Source organism: Stegodyphus dumicola, chromosome 3, assembly GCF_044657685.1.
Source record: "Stegodyphus dumicola isolate Sdum_Otavi_A_Nest chromosome 3, ASM4465768v1".
Lineage (NCBI taxonomy): Eukaryota > Metazoa > Arthropoda > Arachnida > Araneae > Eresidae > Stegodyphus > Stegodyphus dumicola.
Window position 1 is genome coordinate 163822820 of NC_140770.1, and position 21931 is coordinate 163844750.

Below are 21931 nucleotides of genomic sequence, written 5' to 3' on the forward strand. Positions count from 1 at the left end.
AAAAAAAAGCATTAATAAAATCTTTAAATGCCTGTCTTTGAATTTGAGTTCGAACACAGCATATTTAACACAAGAGACTATTACAAGACTTTGCTAGGATCCTGCTAGCCGCGCAAGACGCTTTGTTAGAAGGAAACAACTGATTGAAAGCATGTGTTCAAATTATCACATCTGTCATTTATCTATCGAAGAAAAGGTAGGACTTTTGTATGAGTATGTTTCAAAGCTTGTTTTTCCGTTCCGTAAGTACGCCAATCCCCAGGGGTGTAATTACTCTTTTACGACAAATCTGAACTACTGCAGTTCTTCCGAAACGGGAAGAGAATATACTTACGATGACATTACTGAATGATCTCAAAGCCATCTGCTATTCTGAAATATTTTGTACTTTCTTTAAAAATACAGAAGGTTTATAAGTACAGGTTTTTTGCACATCTATAGTTATTGTTTTCTAATTACTGTCATGTAACATAAATGCAAAAGCATTTAATATTTATTTAGTCTTTCGCATAATATGTCAAAACAAATTTCTCTTAAGTCATCTGTTTATGGCTGAAGTTGCTATGTGTATTTCTTTAATTTATGCTATGGAAGTTAAAAATACAGAGATCAATAAAAAATATAAAAATGCCGCACATGTGAAAATAAAATTATGGTAAAATGCTTGAACACCATCTCCAAAACAAGAGACTAAATTTTAAAAAAAAATCATGTTTGAGCTAAAATATTAATGTCTTGCAAAATCTTTTCTAACATACGTGACAGTTTTCGATAGAGGGACAAGCTTTTTTTTACTGCTTAGACCTAGAGTACTTTTTTTTTACTTCTTACTAAACAATCATAGATCCTTTCCCAGATTTTACAAATCAGGTCTTGCTGGCCTAAGATGTAATACTTTGATAAAGAAATTCTAAAAAGTTTAGCTTTTTTTATTTCAGTAATTCTGAATACTTATAAAAATTCGAGCTACTACAGATTTTATTAAAACTCATCCTATGATTTAAAAAGGTGCTTCAGACCGCTGACGAAGTTTTTAAATTAAAAAGAAACTGTATTTGATATGGTAATGAACTTAAAATATCATTGCACCTGCTTAGACAATATTCAATCTAAGAATGCTACTTTTTAGAGAATTCTATGCATTTCAAATAAAAAATAGCACAAATAATTATTATATATTCAGATTATACACGAATACTGCGTCATTCGCCAACAACATACATTCAAAAAACAATTAAAAATTAAAAAAAAAAAATCTGATAGGTTTCAGATTTTAAATTACGCCCAAAAGGACATTTCTTTAACCTTTTGTGTGGTACCTTTATTTATTAAATATCATGTTCTTTGCACTTACACCATAAAATTCAGTTCAATAGCAATGTCGATAATTAATTTTAAAATGAGCATATATTTAGAATTTCCGGTAGACAATTCCGCGTGCTGGAGATAAAAAGGTTTCCACCCCCGTAGAGTGTTGCTGTTGCTTGCTTTGAAATCGTTGAGTTTGTTACTCAAAAATTCGTTAAAGTTTCACAAAATATGAAATAGATAATAAAACAAACTCCAAATTTCAAATTTGATCTTCCATATTCGTAGGAGGATTACGTCATTCAAACTTGGACGGCCTTTTTTCAAACCTTTTCTTTATCACAATGCGAGATATATACACACATTTACGCAGATTTTCATTATTTAATTACTTCAAATGAATGCGGGACTCTAAAATTTGGTGGCAACAGTCTGAAAAGTGATTCGCCGTTTATAGTGATTCAACGCAAAATGGCAAAAACAAAAACAGTATTAGTATTTAAAACAATAGTCTCTCAAGGACTATTGTTTTAAATACCTTTGGACTAATAAATAAAAATATGAAAGGTTTCAGATTTTAAACTACATCCAAAGGAGCGTTTTTAACGTTTTGTGTGTTACCTCATTAAATATCATGTTCTACGTACTCAAACCATAAAGTTCAGTTCAACGGCAATATCTCAAAATTATTTTAAAATGAGCGTATCTTAGAGTCTCTCGCGCTGGAGATAAAAATGGGAATTTTTTCGTACGGTGTTGACATTACTCGCTTTGAAATCGTTTAGTTTTTTAATCGAAAATTCGTTGAAGTGTTATAAAATATGAAATCGATAATAAAACAAATTTCAAATTCAAATTAGGGCTTCCACATGCCCATATTGTATGGAGGATTACGTTATTTAAATTTTGATAGCTCTAGCTACCGTTGTTTTATTACAATGCGAGAAACATACGCACATTCATGCAGATTCTTCATTATTTAATTTCTTTAAGTATAATACAGAGCGATAATATTTAGTGGCAACAATTTGAAAAGTGATTCGCCGTTTATAGTTTTCAATGAAAAATGCCAAAGCGAAATTAAAAGTCCTTCAGGGCAAATTGTCCCTTTGGACTAAAAATAAAGTAAGCAAAAATAAAAAAGTAAATTTTCGTGCTTCTTTTCTTAATAGTATTTCGTTTTATTTATTTATGCGGTTTTTTTTAACTGAAATTTATTACTTTTAGAAAAGTTGCGGGTTATATTTCGGACATTCAGTTGTTAGGCTGTAGGTTGGTTATTTTAATAATTTATATAGCAAAATACAGAAATTTTAACACACCTTTGCCTTTCTGCTTGTAGTTATTTTGCGTTTAACAATGTAATTTCAATTATGTAAGAAAATCAAACTCATTGAATTTTTTTCTAATAAAAATCGCATTAAAATCAATGTACATAAACAGGTTTGGAATATTTGAAATGAATTTGAACAGAACTTCATCAAACCAGTATAAGCGACGAATATTGTTTCAAAATGAATAAATAATTCGCCATTATTATTTTTACTATCAAATTAGATTATGCTTCATAAATCCGTTCAAAATACGCTTATTATAATTTACTGTTGATGACTAATTTTTATTTGAATTATTGCTTAATTATGTTATTCTTTACATGTAATTATATATAACTCATATTAAATGCAGTATTAAATTAAATGCAGTAATTAAATGCGCTATTCGTTTCGCTCGAATAATTAAAACTTATAACTTGTCGGTTTTAATTATGTATCTATATATCCATAAGTAAATTTGTTTAAATATTTCCTAATGCTATTTCTTAATTAAATTCACGAGCATTTCGCATATTTCTGAACATTCAATTTAAAAACTAAAGGATATTTTATGAAAATGTTATCTGTTTAAAGAGAGTATTGAAAAAACATGCTTACATGCTACTTTTTTATTTCGCGAAGAATGTCCACGTTTGTTTGTTGTTTATAAACAACTACATGTTCAAGCGTTTTCTTGGAGATTAAACATAGCGGTCTAAAACGAAAAAGAGCAACGCTCTTTGCCTCCTACTGAGAACTGTCATTTAGAGATCTCCAGGGTTCCAGAAATAAGGGGGGGGGCAGGAGACATCTGCACGGCCGCTTTAAGGTGGTCATAACGCTTTCGAGGTCTTCACCACTGACCGCCTAGAACCGTAATTAACGCTTTCGAACACTTTTCCAGTGACCGCCTAGAAGCGTCCGCGTAACGCTTTTGAGGTAGGCCGTCTTGACCGCCTAAACCCGGTCTTAACGCTCAGAGGGTTAATAGTACTATTTTAAGTAAAAGTTTGGTTTATATGATTACGGCAAAACCTCGAGGGCTATCTGCCTAAGGGGAAGGATGCCTTCGTGGAGGACTTTCTAAGAGAAACTGGCTTCTATACACGTTACACATGGGGAAAACCACTAAAACGCCCATGCAGCCAGCCCGTTCGCGGGATTCGAACCACGGACCGAAATACCCGTATTCGGCGATTTTGCCGCTTGGCCGCTGGCTAATTTTTTTTTAAATAAAGTATAACAATTTTAGACGATTGATATAACCTTATAACTCAAGGGCTTCGAGAGTTGAAAGTATACTTCTCGTCTCGAAGTTTGCAATATTAAAAGAGCTACGAGAGCCAAAAATGCTGCATTCATTTTGATTCTCAGTTGCCGTGCGAAAAGAATCATTTGAAGAACGGAACTTCCATTCAACAGAAACATACATTGCGACAGCAATAAAGTTTTAACGCAGTGTAATAGATCGAATGTAAGATATTTTATGACAGCGAAATCTCACAATATGCTGCTTTGTTCAGAGTTAAAGGTCGCTTACTAAAGAAGGCTACAAGACCTGATTCTTAAGCAATCGTTATTTATGCATGACGTTTCACTGATAATCAGATGATTATGTTGGCCAAGGGAGAAATTTTACCTTCTGCATAGTATTCAATGGGAAAAATATGAGTCTCTAATTATTTGGGAAGAATATGCTGTTGGGCTCTGTTTCCTTGTAAGATGGTCATTATGTTTTCATATAAGCATGCAAGCCAATGATTTAGAGCTTTGCATATGTTGTCGATCTTTACAACTGACATAGAAAAATACCGCTCATTTTTAAAACAGGTATCGTAAAGAATGCATACAACACTTTAAAATATTGGGAGTTCGTTATTGATAAAGAATTAGCTAAACGATTCAATTTCAAAGCGAAAACCTGTAAAACTGGAACGTATACGTGTAATGTCTATGAAGTTTTTTTTAATTAAACTTGTGTTTTTTTTTTTAGTCCAAAGTGGCTTCGTCCCTGATTGACTGTTTGTTTTCTTTTTGCGATTTTGCGTTGAATTACTATAAACGGCGAATCGGTTTCGAAACTGCTGCCACCAAATGTTAGAGTCCTGCATTATATTTGAAGAAATTAAATAGTAAAAAATCTGCATAAATGATATTTGCTGCATTGTGATAAAAAAAAAGGGTACACAGAGCCATCGAATTTTGAATGACGTAATCTCCCTACGAATATGGGCATGAGGAAGACGAAATTTGGAATTTGTTTTATGATCGATTTCCTATTTTGTAAAACTTTAACGAATTTTTGGTTAACACATTCAAAGATTTCAAAGTGAGCAATGGCAACGTTTTACAGAAAAACATTTTTATCTCCAATGCGCGAGTCTCTGTATCGGAAATTCCAAAGGTAGGCTCATTTTAAAACTATTTTGAGATATTGCTGTTGAACCTCATTTTGTGGTTTAAGTACGAAGAACGCGATATTTAATAAATAAAGGTAACACACAAAATGTTAAAAAAACGCCCCTTTGGAAGTAATTTAAAATCTGAAACTTTTCAGATTTTTTTTTCTTAATTTTGTTGGAATGAATTCGTTTCATTTGACTTATTCCAGGCTTCTTCCCAACAGTGATTGAGTGATTAAGACCATTGAATTTACTGAACAAAATTAAACAAAATATTTGAAAAAAAGTCATTATTTTTTACATTTTCAAAACGCTTCCAAATCTGAACAAATGTGGGAAGACAAGGGAGATTCCGGTTACCCTGAAACTGCAACATTCGCTTTCTTTATTATTATAAATTATTATTATTATTATTATTACTAACTGCTAAAAACTACTTTTCTTTAATTGACTCTAACGCTAATATAATAAACTTATTAAACTTATATGATATCACTAATATAATAAATAATGAACTCTATCACTAAAAAGAACTCAAATATAAAAAATATGTATAAAAATTTTTAAAAAAACATCATTACCTCTATTTTCTCTTTGTTGTAAAAATGTAAATAATCGAAACCAAACTAGCTACGGTGGTATTATCAAACTGAAACCTTTAACTTTGAAACAGCTAATTCACGATATAATTTATAATGCTATTTTAATATTTCAAAACTTTATTCCTCTCCCACAGGTGTGTAAAAGAAAAACTGAAATCGAATTTGAAATTTGTTTTAAATATTTTTTTTCCTTTCTATATGAATTAACATAATTAACATGAAATATATGTAATCCAAAAGAATGCATAAACGTTCTAAAAGAAAAGTTCTAAAATAAGCGTTTTCATTTCATCCTATCATATTATATAATTTAGTAAAAAGGGTTGATAAATAATTTCAAAATTTTTGGAGAAGAGGATCAAAAATGTTTAATTTTTTCAATATCACCTAAAATTCGTTTCAAAATGCAAGGAATCTGAGAAATCTAAGGTTCCAACTCCACTTTTTTCCTTTAAATTATATAAAAAAAACTTTTAAATGTTCATAGTTATACATTATATAATATTTTGGAATTCGAAAAATTCACTTTTTCGCGTATAATTTGTAAGGATCCTAAGTTTCACTAACGTTTATTTTGTTTTAAATCTTTACTATGACTTATTATTTTCTACTTCCGGCCAGAATTAAAAGCTTTAACTTATTTATGCAAATTTGTCTTGCTGACGCCAAGTACTTAAGTTGTGGCTTTTTGCCAAGCAAGAGAGAGGAAGGAGTTATTAGAAGCAGGCTGCTTGCCATAGTAGTTTTACTCGGTTGCTGGTTGCCTTCAAGGCCAGAGGTTTAGTCCTCTTGATAATTTCAAACGTATCGTAGTTTTAGCAGCTCTCTGTACTACATACGATTATGTTAAATAACGGCCAATCTTGAAGTTAGGCACTTGTATATTAATCCAAAGTTAGTTTTAGTTAGAGTTTTTAGTTAGTATTTTTATATTCTTACGTTCAGACCACAAGTGGTTGGTCTCTGTATTCCGAAGTTCCGGAAATCGCTGTAAAGATAGAAAAATAAAGGGTTTTGTATACCCTTCCTGTGTGTATTGTCTACTTCACAATTTATTGAACATAGCTTGAGTAAGCTCCCTGTTCCGAGTCAGGACAGTTCATGTTTCCAAAGCAAGTAAAGAGGAATACAAGTCCTGATAAATTTATTAAAACCACGCTTTGAACCCTAATACAACATATATAGTATAGCTATGTGTTATATATAAAAACTCAATAGACAGTAGACAAAGCTTTCTTAAAAGATTTCTAAAATAAAGTTTAAAAACTAATAGACGAACTGCGTAATTGCTGCAGTTTCGAAAATATTAATTTTTTTTTTAATAAAAGAAAAGGTAAAAGTTGAGTTTATGTGAAAGTTTATAATTACTTTCCTATTCCTCCAAGGTACTACTTGACTATCTTCGAGATACAAAATGGTTAGGACCTTCGTAGGAAAGAAATTGCAAACTTGCATTTAAACTATTTTTTTTAACTTTTACCTTTTCTTTTATAAAAAAATTATGTATATATATAATTTATTTACTGTTGTGTAGCAAATTTAATATAATTAAGTGAATCAAAATTTTAATTTGTAAATATTCAAAATTCTAGCTACATAACAAGTTTGGATATATTCATTTATTTGGCTTATTAATTCTAGTGCAATCTATTTCGGTTATTTGGTTTTACGCGAACAGCGTCTTCAATCTTGTACACTCAGACAATGGATATAGGTGAATTTTCATGTAATAAACTCAATTCTTCATGATAAAAATTAAGTCAATCTCTTAGTATTTAATATCAATAGTTGCAGAAAAATTAGCTCTTTAATTTGACATAACTTTTGTTTTCCTAACTTCAATTGCATTTTAGTTATGAGCTTTAATTAATAGATTTTTTCCGTTGACATTGTGATTTCTATTCTGGGGGAAGAAATTTCCCTCTTTCCGGTAAAATGGTCGTTTTTCGAGTTTTCAGCGCTCCTTCGTTGGGACTGCGTACAGGGTTATTGAAATTCCCCTTCGCGAATCGTGGCTGATTGGCGATGGCTTGGCGACTTAGAATTTCCGCTGGGGTTTCAAAGTGGTGGTTTTGGCGAGATTGTTAGCATGAAGGAATGCTGAAGTTGCAACTGGTTTCATTTTTAGCGGGGCGTGAGTACTGCCAAGTTGGTATTCCCGCGCGTTCCCCTTTAACGGGCTGTTTTGAGGGACGAGGTCACTTTTTTTTTTGGAGTTTTGACTTACCATTTGAATCTGTACACGCCGGCAGCTAATTTTTTCCGAAGAGATGAAAATTTTTACCGTTGGATCTACGGGCTTCTTGCCCCTGCGCTTTGAGCGAGGGCCCTAGTTTTAGGCATCATGTCCTCAACCTAATCATTTTTTTCCATCAGTTTTTGTGTTTGAATATTTAACGTTTAAGTTCTCAAGAATACAGAGAAATGCTACGAAAAGCGAGGCCCGGTAATTGCGCTGTTAAGAAGTAAATTTCAGCTTCTCTCCCAAGAATGGGGTCTTCAACTGTCTCGATACACCTTTAGAATTATTTTTCATTATGCAAGTAATTCCTTCACTGCTAGCTCCTGGGTTGCTACAATAAAATGCTTCATTTGGCTGGTGTCTACACTACAACAGAATGCTTCATTTGGCTTGTGTCTACACCCCGTTGCGTCTATGAACCTTGGGAATGGATTCGTCGTTTCCACCAACAGATTTCCTGATGTAAATTCTGAAATTCTTCTCTTTGCTGAACGACTCGTAACTTCAATCCTGGATTGTAATTCAACTAGCTTAAGGACTGGGAACCTCCATGGTGCATCCTAAATCAACTAGAAACTTCTCGGCTCCATTGAAAATTCATCTACTTACAAACTCTTTTCTTCTTCCACATGCTTGCAAGCCGTCCTCCTTGGCTTCAATGGTCATTCTTTTCCATATGAAGGATTTCTCCTGCTCCTTATCACCTGCCTGCCGTGTTCATTCAGATAAGTTTTTTTTTTCTTTATTTTATTGGTTAGTTAAATGTTAAAAAATTCTGCAGTTAATAATGATTGAAATAACTTAATTTGTTGAATTAAAATTTTGTAGTTGAGTAAATTAACCTAATTCTAATGAAATCATTTTTGTTTGTCGATAAAGCAAATTATTAGAGTGGCTAAGGAAATATAACCTTATTTAAATTATTTAATTGAAACAATGAATGTAACTTAGTTAGATTGGTTAAGGAAAATAAGTTCTTCAAAAAATTATTTAATTGAACTTGTAAATTTCTTTCATGGTGAAGATTGATTTGTAAAGGTGTTATTATTTGAGCTTCTTTGCTCCTCTTAGGGACTAAAATTGCTTGTAGGATGTAATAGCCTGAATTCAATTAATATTTTACCCGGTTAAATTATTCTTTTGAAAATAGAAATTTACTATGTGCAATAACTGGAATTCAATTGGTTTTGATTAAATGTTACTAAGTGCAATAACCTGAATTACCTAGGTATTGATTATTCTGCGTGAAGTGTTTCTATTTTTTTTGAAAAGTGTAACTCGTTAATTATATTTTTTTTTCTCCCCGGGGAGGGTATTGTTAATTTATCCAAAGTTTTATCTAATATGTTTACCTGATTGTAATAGAAATTATAGTTGACATTATAAAGGCTAAAGATAAAAGTAATATTACTCTGTAGGGGTATGCATTTGTAGAAATCAATATTTAACAGTTCAGCTTGAATATAATTTGTTTACGAAGTTAATTATACGTAGTGTAATCACAAAATGTGACAGTTCTGATTGAATATAATTTGCTTTCAAATTAATGGATTAAGTAATTGTTGAAGAAGTTAATAAATTGGCTCACTTTTCTAGATCAGTCAATGTTATTTTTTTGTGTGCTCATGATTTTCACCAGTCTACTTCTCAAATTGATTTCAGGGTTAATCCGAAAACACAACGCAGTGTTCAGATTTTATTGATACTAGTATATTACTGTTGTTAGAAAATTTTAAGTGTTATGGTCAACTGAGTAGGAAACCTTTTACCTAACCTACTCTCTAACTACATAACATTTTTTAAAATGTTATGTGGTTAGATAGTAAGGTACCTGAAAAGGTTGCCTACTAAGTTGACAAGTAACACTTAAAATTTGCCAACAACAGTAATATACTTGTATCAATAAAATCTGAACATTGTGTTGTGTTTTCGGATTAACCCTGAAATCAAACTGAGAAGTAGACTGGTGAAAATCATGAGCACACACACAAAAAAAAAAAAAAAAAAAAAAATAACATTGACTGATCTAGAAAAGTGAGCCAATTTATTAATAGAATCTAGAAAAGTGAGCCAATTAATATAATTCTTCAACAATTACTTTATCCATTAATTTGAAACTTGTTGTGTAGCTAAAATTTTGAATATTTACAAATTAAAATTTTGATTTCTATGATTCACTTAATTATATTAAATTTGCTACACAACATTACTAATGAAATATTGAGTATATTATCTCCTTACATAAAATTAGTAGAATTGTATCGGCATGAACACAGAAGCATAGAAATTGAATTAAAAAAATGTTTTTTTTAAAGAAACTTGAATTTTAATCATGAAAAATAGAAATGGAAACTTTTTAAATTAAAATTTTTAAATTTAAATCAATAAATCAAATAATTATAATCACTGATCGGAAATTGGTTGACTTTTCAAGGGGAACACACCAACCCCCGGTTCAATTAACAATAATTAATAAATGCGAAGTTGTTTTCTTCTTCTTTTACTCAAGTAAGAAATATGATGCCGAAGTGGAAAGTTGAGTAGGAAATTTATTTCGATCAATGTATTTCAATTAATTAATTCAATCGTTGATATATATGTATATATAGAGAGAGAACACTTTTCACATCAACTGACAACTGACAGACTCCAACGAGTTTGTATCGGGAAAAAAACGGTGAAATGCTTAATTGGTTAGATTAGATAAAACTCACTTAAACTCTCATTAGTTCCCAAATATTGGACTGCAGGTTCTATTCCCTTACTTTCACTAAAATATAAATACGAATTTCATCCTTGCAGTATTTCCTCCACTAATCAAAATTGCTCGTATAAATGAAGCAAACATCAACGTTATTTAAATGAAAACTCCATCTAAACGTTCAATGAATGATACGTGGCTCAAGACAAACTAAGTATTTCGATTAAATGTTCCAAATGATGAAGCAAATAATGAATGGACTCCGCACTCCAATCCACCGCAAGATGTCATGTGGCAACATCTCCACTCACCCCTCCTGCATTACTCCCCCTTGCCTCGGGCTTCCATTTAGGGGAAATGAAAGGATTCTCCCGGTGGCGTCAAGCAGTGACTTCCGGAATATGACCATCAATTCTCATTTTCTTGGGAGCAGGACGCTTTCGTAGATATTTTTACCCTCAGCGCTGAAGAAATTCATCGTTTTTGAAATCAATTTATGGCGAATTTTTTATTCTCCCTGTTTCCTATACTCTCAAAGACGTCCAGAACAGTGGCGTAGCTAGAACTATTGGGCCCCTATGCAAAAAATTTTCCTCCCCCCCCCAATAAATTTACTGTTCTTAAAAAAGGGAGAGGAAGAAAATCTAGATTTGCGGAGATTTTTAAATAAAATCCAGTAGGTTTTACATGCAAATATATTTTAAGTTTCTATATAAAATCTGCGCCAATCCAAGTTTTTTTTTTTTTTTTTTTTTTTTTTTTTTTACCAAGATTAATTTAGCAAGCTGATAAATAACTGGTTGTGTTATGAACTGAGAGACAACATGATATGTAAACGTACAAAAAAGTAATTACACTAATATATAGCACTCTGTGATCAACTCACCATACGAACATGACTTATGCAATAATATACAAGTCATAAATAAGGACTTTTATAATGTAAATGATACATTTGTTAAATATGAAACATATTTATCATAAATTTCATAAAGAAAACAATTTGAACATACAATTTTTGTATAATTATATGTAAAGTGTTTTTCCCCTTTTCGTTTTAGAAAACTTTTTGGTACACTAAACTACCCGAATACATGACTTTTATTAGTGTTTTTAAGTTTAAACATGTAATTGTAGTTCAGCAGGACATACATGGGCCCCTAAGCCTCCGGGCCCCTATGCGAGGGCATTTCTTGCATACCCTTATTCACGCCACTGATGGTCAAGAATAGCAAAAATCGTTAGCTAATGCAAGTAAAATCCTTCAAATACCCACACCTGGATATTCGAAGAGCAATTTTGATTATAGATCTAATTCGCTAATTACTGTAATGATCTAATTACTGTAATCCAAATAATAGATTTTTTCCCTCTTTCATATATTTTATTTCAGCAAAAATTGTTCAGTTAATTTTTTTTTAAATTTATTTTCGCTAAAGAGAGTTCAAACCGAATATTTTAATCATGAAATTATTTTCGTTGGTCTAAACATACAGCCTGTTTTCATTTTCAGCTTACATAGAAACTGTAAAATTGGGTTATATTTGTGCAATGTCGTTTAAATAATCTTGTTTAATGCGCAATCTGATAAGGTATTTCTACCTCCTTCCGGCATGCCTTCGTGGTGTAACGGTAACACACTCGGCGCGTATTCGAGAGGTCCAGGTTTGAGTCCTGGGGAGGGCATTTCTGATTTTTCATGCACTCCTACTTCAAAATAATCTGATGATTCTACAATGGGAACCGAACTAAAAGGTGGTGGACTATAATTCGTTTTGGCGACTGGGTCCTCTCCTCCCGAGTCATCCTTTAAAAGGGGGAGTATATAAAGTATTTTCTCTCGCCTTTCTGCATGCCTTCGTGGTGTAACGGGGCATGCAGTCCCGTCGAAGGCATTACACATTTGTCACATCTCCAGCTTAAGATAATTTCTCTACAATCTAATCCGTAAAATCCATGTGCTTGTTTTCATTTTTACTGCATATTTTGTTTGCTTATCAAAAAGGATAATAGTAAACTTAAACGTTATTTTTTATCACTGCAAAATATCAAAATGAACGATTTCACAGTAGGCGCCGTTTAATGTCAGGACGTTTGGCGACAGCTATTTTGATAACATTAACCTAATAATATTAAACTACAAGAAAAAAATCTTTCTGAACAGTAACGCAATTTAACTGATTTAATTATAAACAGAAATAAAAACATGTAAATAAATATTTTCACAGCATTTTAACTGGGACATTCAAAATTTCTATTAATGATACTTCAACTTTATGCAAGATCTCATTAATGATTCTTCCTAACGTTTCCCTCATTGAAAGAAAACATGCCAAAGTCAAATTTTAAATTAAGCCAGAAAGCAATACTTTCTCGTTTTCGCTTTTGGTTACTTCCCCCCCCCCTCGAGAGAGAGAGAAAAGAAAAAAAAATCTTGAAGATTTTTCCCCCCCTCCTGCAGAAAAAAAAAAAAAAAAGTCTTATAACTAATCGCCCTCACAACCGATAAAATTACTTTTAAACATCTAAGTCAAACTAAGATTTCTTTTTGTCTAATTTTAAATGGTAGACTGAAATCGAAACTAAGCTGTTTGGCTACTTAAACCGTTACTTGGCGACATTTCTCTGTCATTTGTCAATTTTTAGAATCTATTTTGAGCTTCCTAAGCGAAATTATCATTAATTTTGCGACCTTAGTTTAAAAATTTTATTGCGTAACAGTTTAATCATACTAACCGAATTGGTGATCAAAATAAGCTGTTTATTTTCCATATTTTCGTATATAAATGGACGACACATCGGCAGTCGATCTCAATATCCGAATGTTAACATTAACTACTATCACATTAATCGATGTCTGTTATATTATGCTTTTGTAGTTACGATATTGCCCTTATTGCATTCACTTTTTCAGTTGCTTGAAAATATATAATTAAATTAACATCAAGCTTAGTTTTACACGGACTGGAAAGTACCTAGGATTCGTATGGCAGTTGTACGTTATCCGAATCCCCCGGTTATATGGCCGAAAAATACAACCGCTGATTCTGGTTCTTGCGAGCGTTTTTAGGAGAACTTAGAAACTGCCCCAGAATTTTCCACACACATAGGATTTTTCTTTTTCTTCTTTCTCATTTTTTTTTACTTCCTGCACGAAGTAAAGGAAGTACTGTAATTGCGAAAATTTTCGGGTACCGTATTTCAACGAAAATATCCATTTTTTAACCGCTCTCGATTACGTCTGAACTATATTCAACATATCTGAACATATCTGTAGGTACGGACAGAATAAAGAACTCTTTTTCCCAAAACGGATAGTGAAGTGGGTTTAAAATGGATTCGGAAGTATTTTTTCCGTGACGTCTGTACGTGGATGCGTACGTACGTACATATGTATGAATCTCGCATAATTCAAAAACGAGTAGCGTTAGAACATTGAAATTCTATACATAAGACTGCTATAACATGCAGATCTCCACTTTCCTTTTTGGTTGTAATCTGCCGCACCAGAAGTAAATACATATATGTATGTATATTCCCGCTTTGTTACCTGGCTCCGTGAGCTGAGGTTTTTATTCTTATATATTGGTAAATTGTGTATTTTTTGTTTTAAAAGTGATTGAATTATATTGTTCTTTGTTTTTATGTTCCGGTTAAGGTTTATGCCTTTAGTTAAACTGCATGCAATAATTGTAGATTATCAACAATTTAAAAGTTGTTTAATTTCCAGTAAGCCTAACGACTCCGCTATTTGTTTACATTTTAAACTTAGTAGCATAGTGAATCAAGTCAGTTTCTGCACCAACATTAGTTTCCTTTTACAGAATGGGGGCCAAAAGTTTTGCGCACCGAAAAATCTGTCTTTTTACCTAATTTTAATTAATTTAAACTCTAATTTTATTTGCAAGTTTTCAGTACTTTACAATTTTTAATGAAGATGTTTTGAGTTTTTATGTATTTTTGCCTTGCCGCGAAGTGAGAACTGAATTGATTGAATAAGAAATACATCTCTAATGAAATTTAGTGAAATACATTTAAATGAAATGCGGCAAAAACATTTGTGTAATTTAATAGACCGTATAAAGATGTCACCGGATGTCCACGTCAGATTTGTTTTTAGGCTAAGAGAAGATAGGTATGTTTTCTTAATTGCTTCCTTCTACGAAGTTGTAGCGAATCAGGTGGTGGTATTGCTCGCCTGATGCTACTTGGTGTATGTTGCTTGTCGTGTCACCATCTGGTAGCACCAATGAGGAAGGCTGCAGCGCGCGATTTTCGCATGCCCTTGAAGATGATAATGGCAGGGGATTCGATCCTTTGTCCGTTATGTGGCAGCCGAATATAATGCTGCTGTTCCAGAAAAGTTCTTGTGCGATGGATTCTGACATTCGAACGATTTTGTAATATGAGCATTTAATTATCTTTCGATGCTGCTAAAAAGTAAGGGAAATACTGTAATTGCGAAAAATTTGGGTTATCAGATTTTAAAGGAAATGTCGGTTTTGACCGCTACCGAATCTATTTTGGCTATTTTTTGCGTGACATTTGTGCGTACGGGCAAAATGAAGGATTCTTTTTATTCCGAATCTAGCTGTAAAATCTATTCAAAAATGGATATTTTAGTGACGTCTGCACGTACGTATCTCGCATAACCAAAAAACGATGAACCATTAGATTAATCATTTGGTGCTTTGAAAAATGCGCGGTTAATTTGTAGAGACATTAGGTATTTTTAAATCAGGAGACTTGAAAATTGAGCAAGGCTCTCGCCGGGACTCGAACCTCTCGAATACGCGTCGAGCGTGCTGACCATTACACCACGAAGGCATGCTAAGAAGGCGGGAGAAATGTCTTATATACTTTCCCTTTTAAAGGGCGACTGGGTAGTAGGGTACCCGATCGCCAAATCCTAGTGGTGGAGAATCATTATCCGCCATCGTTTTTAGTTCGGGCACCACTATGGAGATATAAAGGTATATTTTTAAAGCAGGAGAGATGAAAAATGACCAATGCCTTCTCCGGGACTCGAATCACGGACCTCTCGAATACGCGCTGAGTCTGCTGATTACTACACGAAGGCATGCTAAAAAGGCGGAAGAAATATCTTATAAATTTTACTGTGGTCAAGTTGAGTTAACGGTTCTCAAGCAATCACAAGACTTTTTCCTCACACTTTAGGCTCTTGCTTTATATATATTTATATAATGTTATTCTTCGTTTTTACCCTACTACCCAGTCGCCCTTTAAAAGGGAAAGTATATAAGACATTTCTCCCGCCTTCTTCCAGACAAAAAGAGGACTGCGTCTTCTGTTTTGAACTAAAAGTCATTTTTTTGAACTTCTTTTTTTGAACTAAAAGTCATCACTTTTACTGTGACTTCTTTTTTTGAACTAAAAGTCATCACTTTTACTGAACAATGCTATGGACTGATTGAAGATGATATTGTGTAAGAAGCGAGTAAAAGTATGTTAGTGGTGAAAATGGAGGGATGTGATACACAAAGATTTCGAAGAACTGCTAGAAATTTCCGAGCTGGATGTATTGATATTAAGAAATTTGATTAATATATGTTAGGATCGAATCAAAAACAATATTTTTTTCAGTTATTTAATATATCATTTTTGTGATCGAAATCATTTTAAACTGAATCAAATATTTAAATTTCATTGCTAAAAGCTCTCAGCTCATGTATAGGAATATAGGGTAATTATCATTTTCTAAGTTTAAAAAAAAATGTCGATGAATAATACTTATTGATGCTGCTATAATGCGGTTAACTTCAAAATAATGTACCTTTATCACTCTGGCATTAAATTTCTAAACTTCTTAAAGTATGTGCTCATTGGAAATTTAATTAATATTTTGGAACACGCGTGATTCTCAGTTTAACCAGTAGTGCCAAAATGTAAAAATATTCAATACCAGAAACTGTTTTTTTCCCTTTCAGAATCCTCGAAACTTCTGTAGATTAATTATGACCACTAATTACCGAAGTAATCATCTACAGCTGTTGGCGTATTTAAGAATAGTTACTGAATTATTTTCACGGATTCGTTGTAATCATTCTTTTGCCATTAATTTGTTTTTACATTGATATATTTAATCATGGCAAAACGTTTCTAAAACAGCAACTTTTCTCTAGTAAAGTGACTGTTGGCGGAAAGTAAATAAAAAAGTGATTTAGTACCTCATTCTTCTGTCATTAAATTTCTTGCAAACGTAAATATGTTTTCAAGCTAAATCTACGTGCACATATTCGTATAATTTTATTGTGTTATAATCATTCATACAACATAACGTGTTAAGCGGGAGAAGTTAAAAGAAAAGCGTAACCTAACATTATAATTTATCACTCGAATTCTTGACGTAAAAGCACATTAGAGTTAAGTTATGAATAATTTTTAACGCGAAAAAATAATTCTTTGTACTTTCAAGATTTATCGCCACGAGTATTTATATGCTAAGAATCTTAGGAAAACTAATGAATTTTCTTATGTAACTGCGACTTGAATCACAGCGCCATCTATTGGCAGCCCGATTCAAATTTAAAATGTTACGCCAGAGCTCATTATTCTAAATAATTCTACTCACGTGCGTTGAAACATTTTAAGTTTTCTGTTACATAAACGCACTGTATTTAATTAATAAAATATTTATAAAAAGTAAAACAAATATTATTATATAATAATTAATTTGCAGTAATAAAAATTAGAGAAAGTTAATTTTCTTGTTTTAGAATGAATTATTCTTTGGCATTTGGTTAAAACTGCAAAATTTCCTTCTCATAATCTGCTTTTGTTTATTTCAGTTACAGCAATTAATATAAGCAGTGTTTTCGCTTTACTTTCCAGCAAGATCTCATTTTTAAAATCGAAAATTTTGTTATCGAGTGAGTTAAGAAAAATTCAGCAACATTTAGAGCTTAAGCACAGAATGCAATATAAAATTGAAAGCTCTTCTTTAGGAAAATTAATGTATTCAATTCTTTACCTTTAACTGTTTCTTCATACATTCGGCTAGATTTGGACTGAGTATTCTTATATTTACACAATCTTCTAATTCGGTTCATTGTGCATTGTCTGTCATTTCTCTGCAGAAGAAAGGATTACATTATACTATTGAAAAATTAGTTAGTCTGGTGGCAGTTTACCTTCATTTTGGTTAGTGATATATTGATTAAATATTCCAGGTTTAAGGCACAAATAAGGCATCAGCTAGAAATTTCTCTTCCTTAGAGGTGTCCATGAAATATTCTAAATAACTAATTTATTATCACTGTAAATATTTTAACCGAGTCGTGAACTTGAAAGCTGCAGGCGTTTGGCAATAATTATTCTTTAGTTTGCGTAAGCATAGAAGTTAACACAAGTAAAATTATATTGGTTTCATAAACTATTTGTTATAGAATTTTAATTTCCATAAATACTGACAAGGAGATAACAATAAATTGCGGGATTTTCAGAAAAGGCAATAAAGATATATTTTCAATATCCCAGCCTTTTACTAAACTATAAAATAAAAGACGATAAAGAATTAAAAATGTCACAAATTTTCTTAATTTGTGATGACTTGAACTCTTTGATGGATTATGGCGAAAAGCCTTAAGCTGTAGATTCAGTAACAGAAGATTTTCCGCAAATAACGAAGATGAGGAATGCCCTAGGAGTATTAAGATTAGGGGTACAAAATCGAGCAAATAATTTTTAGAAACCTTATGAAGAGTTAACATTTGCGAGTACTCCATGCCCCATACTGCAGGACACATGACAAAACCTCCATAATGTTAATTTTAATGTAATTAAAAATCAAACTTTTTCAGTCTACTCTGACGCAATTCTACCTCGAAAGGAATGATTACCGCTTGCTTTAAAGTTTTTGACATTGATAATTCTGATTTAATTTTGAATTTCTTTTTACATCAGGTTAAACAGTGCCGTTTGCAAGCAAAGTAATTACGCGTACTAAAATTATTACAGAGAATGGTGAAGGATTATCTTGCATGTGAAATTGGGTTAAAAGATTGTTTTGATAATTGTAAAAAACTGGGGTTTATGCGACATGTATGTGTTTCGGTTAATGTTTCCAGGTAAAATGTAAATCAGAAATCGAATGAAAATGGCTTAACAACCTCTTCAGCCAGCAACGAAACTTTTCATTCATGTAAAACAGACACTTAATCAACTGCAATGGATCTCTCTCTCTCTCTCTGTGCCTCTGTACCCCCATAAGGATAACAGGGCTGTTATTATGCTTAAGCTGTTAGTGCATGTTCTATTGGAGGAGAAAATCTACTATCTATCTACCACTGCAAAGGCCGAGAGGGCTGGACAGGCTACATAATTCAAACAAATGTTGTTGAGTAACATGGGCATGTAAGGCCCTTGACAGAAGTACACTGCTCAAAAAAAAAAAAAAAATGGGACAGTCCTATATCTCCCGATCTACTGGGCCGATTGACAAAATTCAAATTGCGTTCTTTATGTCTCGAAAGCGCGACTTAGGATATATATTAGATATATATATAGCGCTATTCTAACATAGGTATTTTGACACAAAATCGGACTTTTTCTGAAATAACATACCAATTTTTTTACATATTTCGATTCTACGACTCAAATTACGCCTAAATATGAAATTTTGTAAAATTTTGAGCGAAATTTACGGAGAAATTCACAAATTTATGTTGGCAGTTTTTTTGTCAGTTTGCGCCAAGAATACTTCACTTGGCGAACTTCTTAATATATGGCAACCTAGTTTTCTTAGGAAAAAAAGTCACCATCGTTCCTTTTTTCCAAATAATATTCTTTATATTATATTTTTATTTATAACTTATTATTTTAAGTAATTTTTTCTTTTTCGAATTTCATTTTAATTGTTTAAGTTGCACATTCTTTTTTTTTTTTTTTTTTTTTCTTCGAATAACTGTTTTAAAAATTCCTATTTACCTATTCGAACTGCGTAAATAAAGGTGCAGCGTTTATTTTATTTTTTTTTTTTCAAATAGTTTTCTTTATATATATTTTTCGTCATAGCTATTATTTTAGGTCATTTTTAAATTTTTATATTTTTATTTTAATTGTTTGTGTTGCATTGTCTCTTCAGATAATTGTTTTAAAATTTTCTATTTATTCCTTCGAACTGAGCATTTTAAATATATTTATTAATATCAATTTTCCAGAATTTGATTTTATTTATTTGAACTGCGTTTTTTTCGGAAGAATACTTTGTAACCCAGACTACGATGCGTTTGAAAACTGCATACTACATTAAAAGAGAAAATACAGTAAAGCACAGTTTTACACGCCTTTCAATGTTCCGTTCAGAAAAAATATATAAAAATAAGAGAGATGTATAACCGATATTTTAACTTAGGATGACTTGCATACACTGCTTTAAACAGTTTTATCATTGTGCCCATTGCTTTACACAATTTTATCCTACATTTGGTTTCTTAAAATGTTATTATTATTTTAGTCAAATATTTTATTTTTGAAATCGCAAGAATCAAATATCATAAGATTGAAAAGATTTAAATTAAAAAAAAATACGGATACTAAATTTTACGAAAAAATTTATTTTTCTTCTCTGTTTCTTTAAGCATTCTGAAAGTATATTGAAAAGTATCCAACTTTTCGAAACATTTTGGTATTTCTGACAATCATTTTAAATAAAGTTATCGCCTTCCATTTCATAAAGGCCCACAAACGGCCGAGCGGTAAAGTTGCTGAACACTGGTAGTTCACTCCGGGGTTCGAACCCCGGTAAACGGGCTGGATGCATGGGCGTTTTCGTGGATTTTCTCATGTGTACCGCGTATGACAGCTGGTTTCCCTTAGAAAGTTCTTCACGAAGTATTTCGTCGGAGCCTTTATCAGTCTTTAGAGGCTAAACATTTTGAAGCTATGAGATGAAAGGAAAGACTGGTTTCATCAAAAGGTTTTGGTTTATTTTATTATGACAAAGCACACTACGGCTATCTACCTAAGGGGAGGGATGCCTTCCTGGAGGACTTTCTAAGGGAAACTGGCTCACATACACGTTACACATGGGGAAAACCACGAAAACGCCCGTGCAGCCAGCCCGTTCGCGGGATTCGAACCTCGGACCGAACTACCAGTGTTCAGCGACTTTACCGCACGGCCGCTGTTTCATCAGGAAGGGAAAAAAAACATCTTTAAGTGACATCTACATACATCACTGGATAAACTCCTGAATCTTCAAATAATTCGACTGAGGAAATCATGGGATTCACCATTTATGATACGATATGATGTTTTATAACGTAATTTACACAACCATATAGTATAAAACCAGTCGCTCTTCACTTTAATCTGCAATGATATCGTTTTGTCTTTTCTGTTAACACAAGCTCAATTGATGGTATTTGCTGGTGTACTCGTCCAAGTGTTTTCTCTTTGAACACCTAAATTCTTTGAAGTATCCTGAAAGTATATTCGAAAGCGTCCAACTTTTTGAACATCTTGGTACGTGTGACAGCCAAATTTCCCTGCAAATTTTTGCTTACTTTTCTCCCTAATTTTCTTCTTTCCTTCTACAGTTATTTTCAGTGCTCACACAAGAAAATTAAGATTTTTCGACTGCTAGACTTCCATACATTTTGCATTCTTGTCAATTTTTTAAAATATCAATTATATGAATTGTGTTTCAGCTAAAGACAGCTTTTCATTTTCTAGTCATTTTAGCTATAAATAAAGTTTAAAGTGAAGTCCAAAGGCTAAATATATTAATTAAAAGATTTTTGCTAAATGACAAAGAAATGAAACAGTCCAGCAGGGTATATTCTGTACCACAGAGTAACCCGATTCTTATATCGGCTGAAACAATCTAAATCATATTAAAGATCATGTTTTTTATACAACCTATAACGCGAGAGAAAAATTAGCTTCTTAAAACATGCTTTCTAAGAGGATTAATATAAAAATTTATATTTATATATATATTTTTTAAAGTTGGGACTTGAACCAAACTGTCAGACTTTTAAAGCTTATTTTACATGGTGGTTATTATTAAAGTTCCACTTTGAAATGGTCATAAAAGAAAAACTACCGGACCAAATGTTATCAAACTTGGGAATCGTGTAAAGGAGGTTATGAGAATTTATTTTCGGCGGAAAAAAAAAAAAAGAGTTCAAAAACTCACCATCAGGGGAAAAATAGCGCTGTATACAATATTGTTAAATGAAATAAGACACGAAAACATCTGTTTAAAATGTGTTTAATATTTTCCGAAACGTGTTACAAAGCATGTTCAATGTAGCGTCCAGCATTTTCCGAAAGCAAGTTAAATCAAGTTACTGCATTCTCAACAGCAGCTCTTAGCATATCAGGTTTGGTTTTGGTTT

General features: G+C 32.2%; 1 protein-coding gene across 2 annotated transcripts in view; it reads left to right on the forward strand.

Moving 5' to 3' along the window:
* LOC118186215 (uncharacterized) overlaps positions 1-21931 on the forward strand; it is a 695790-nt gene that overhangs the window by 400733 nt on the left and 273126 nt on the right. The window lies entirely within an intron of this gene.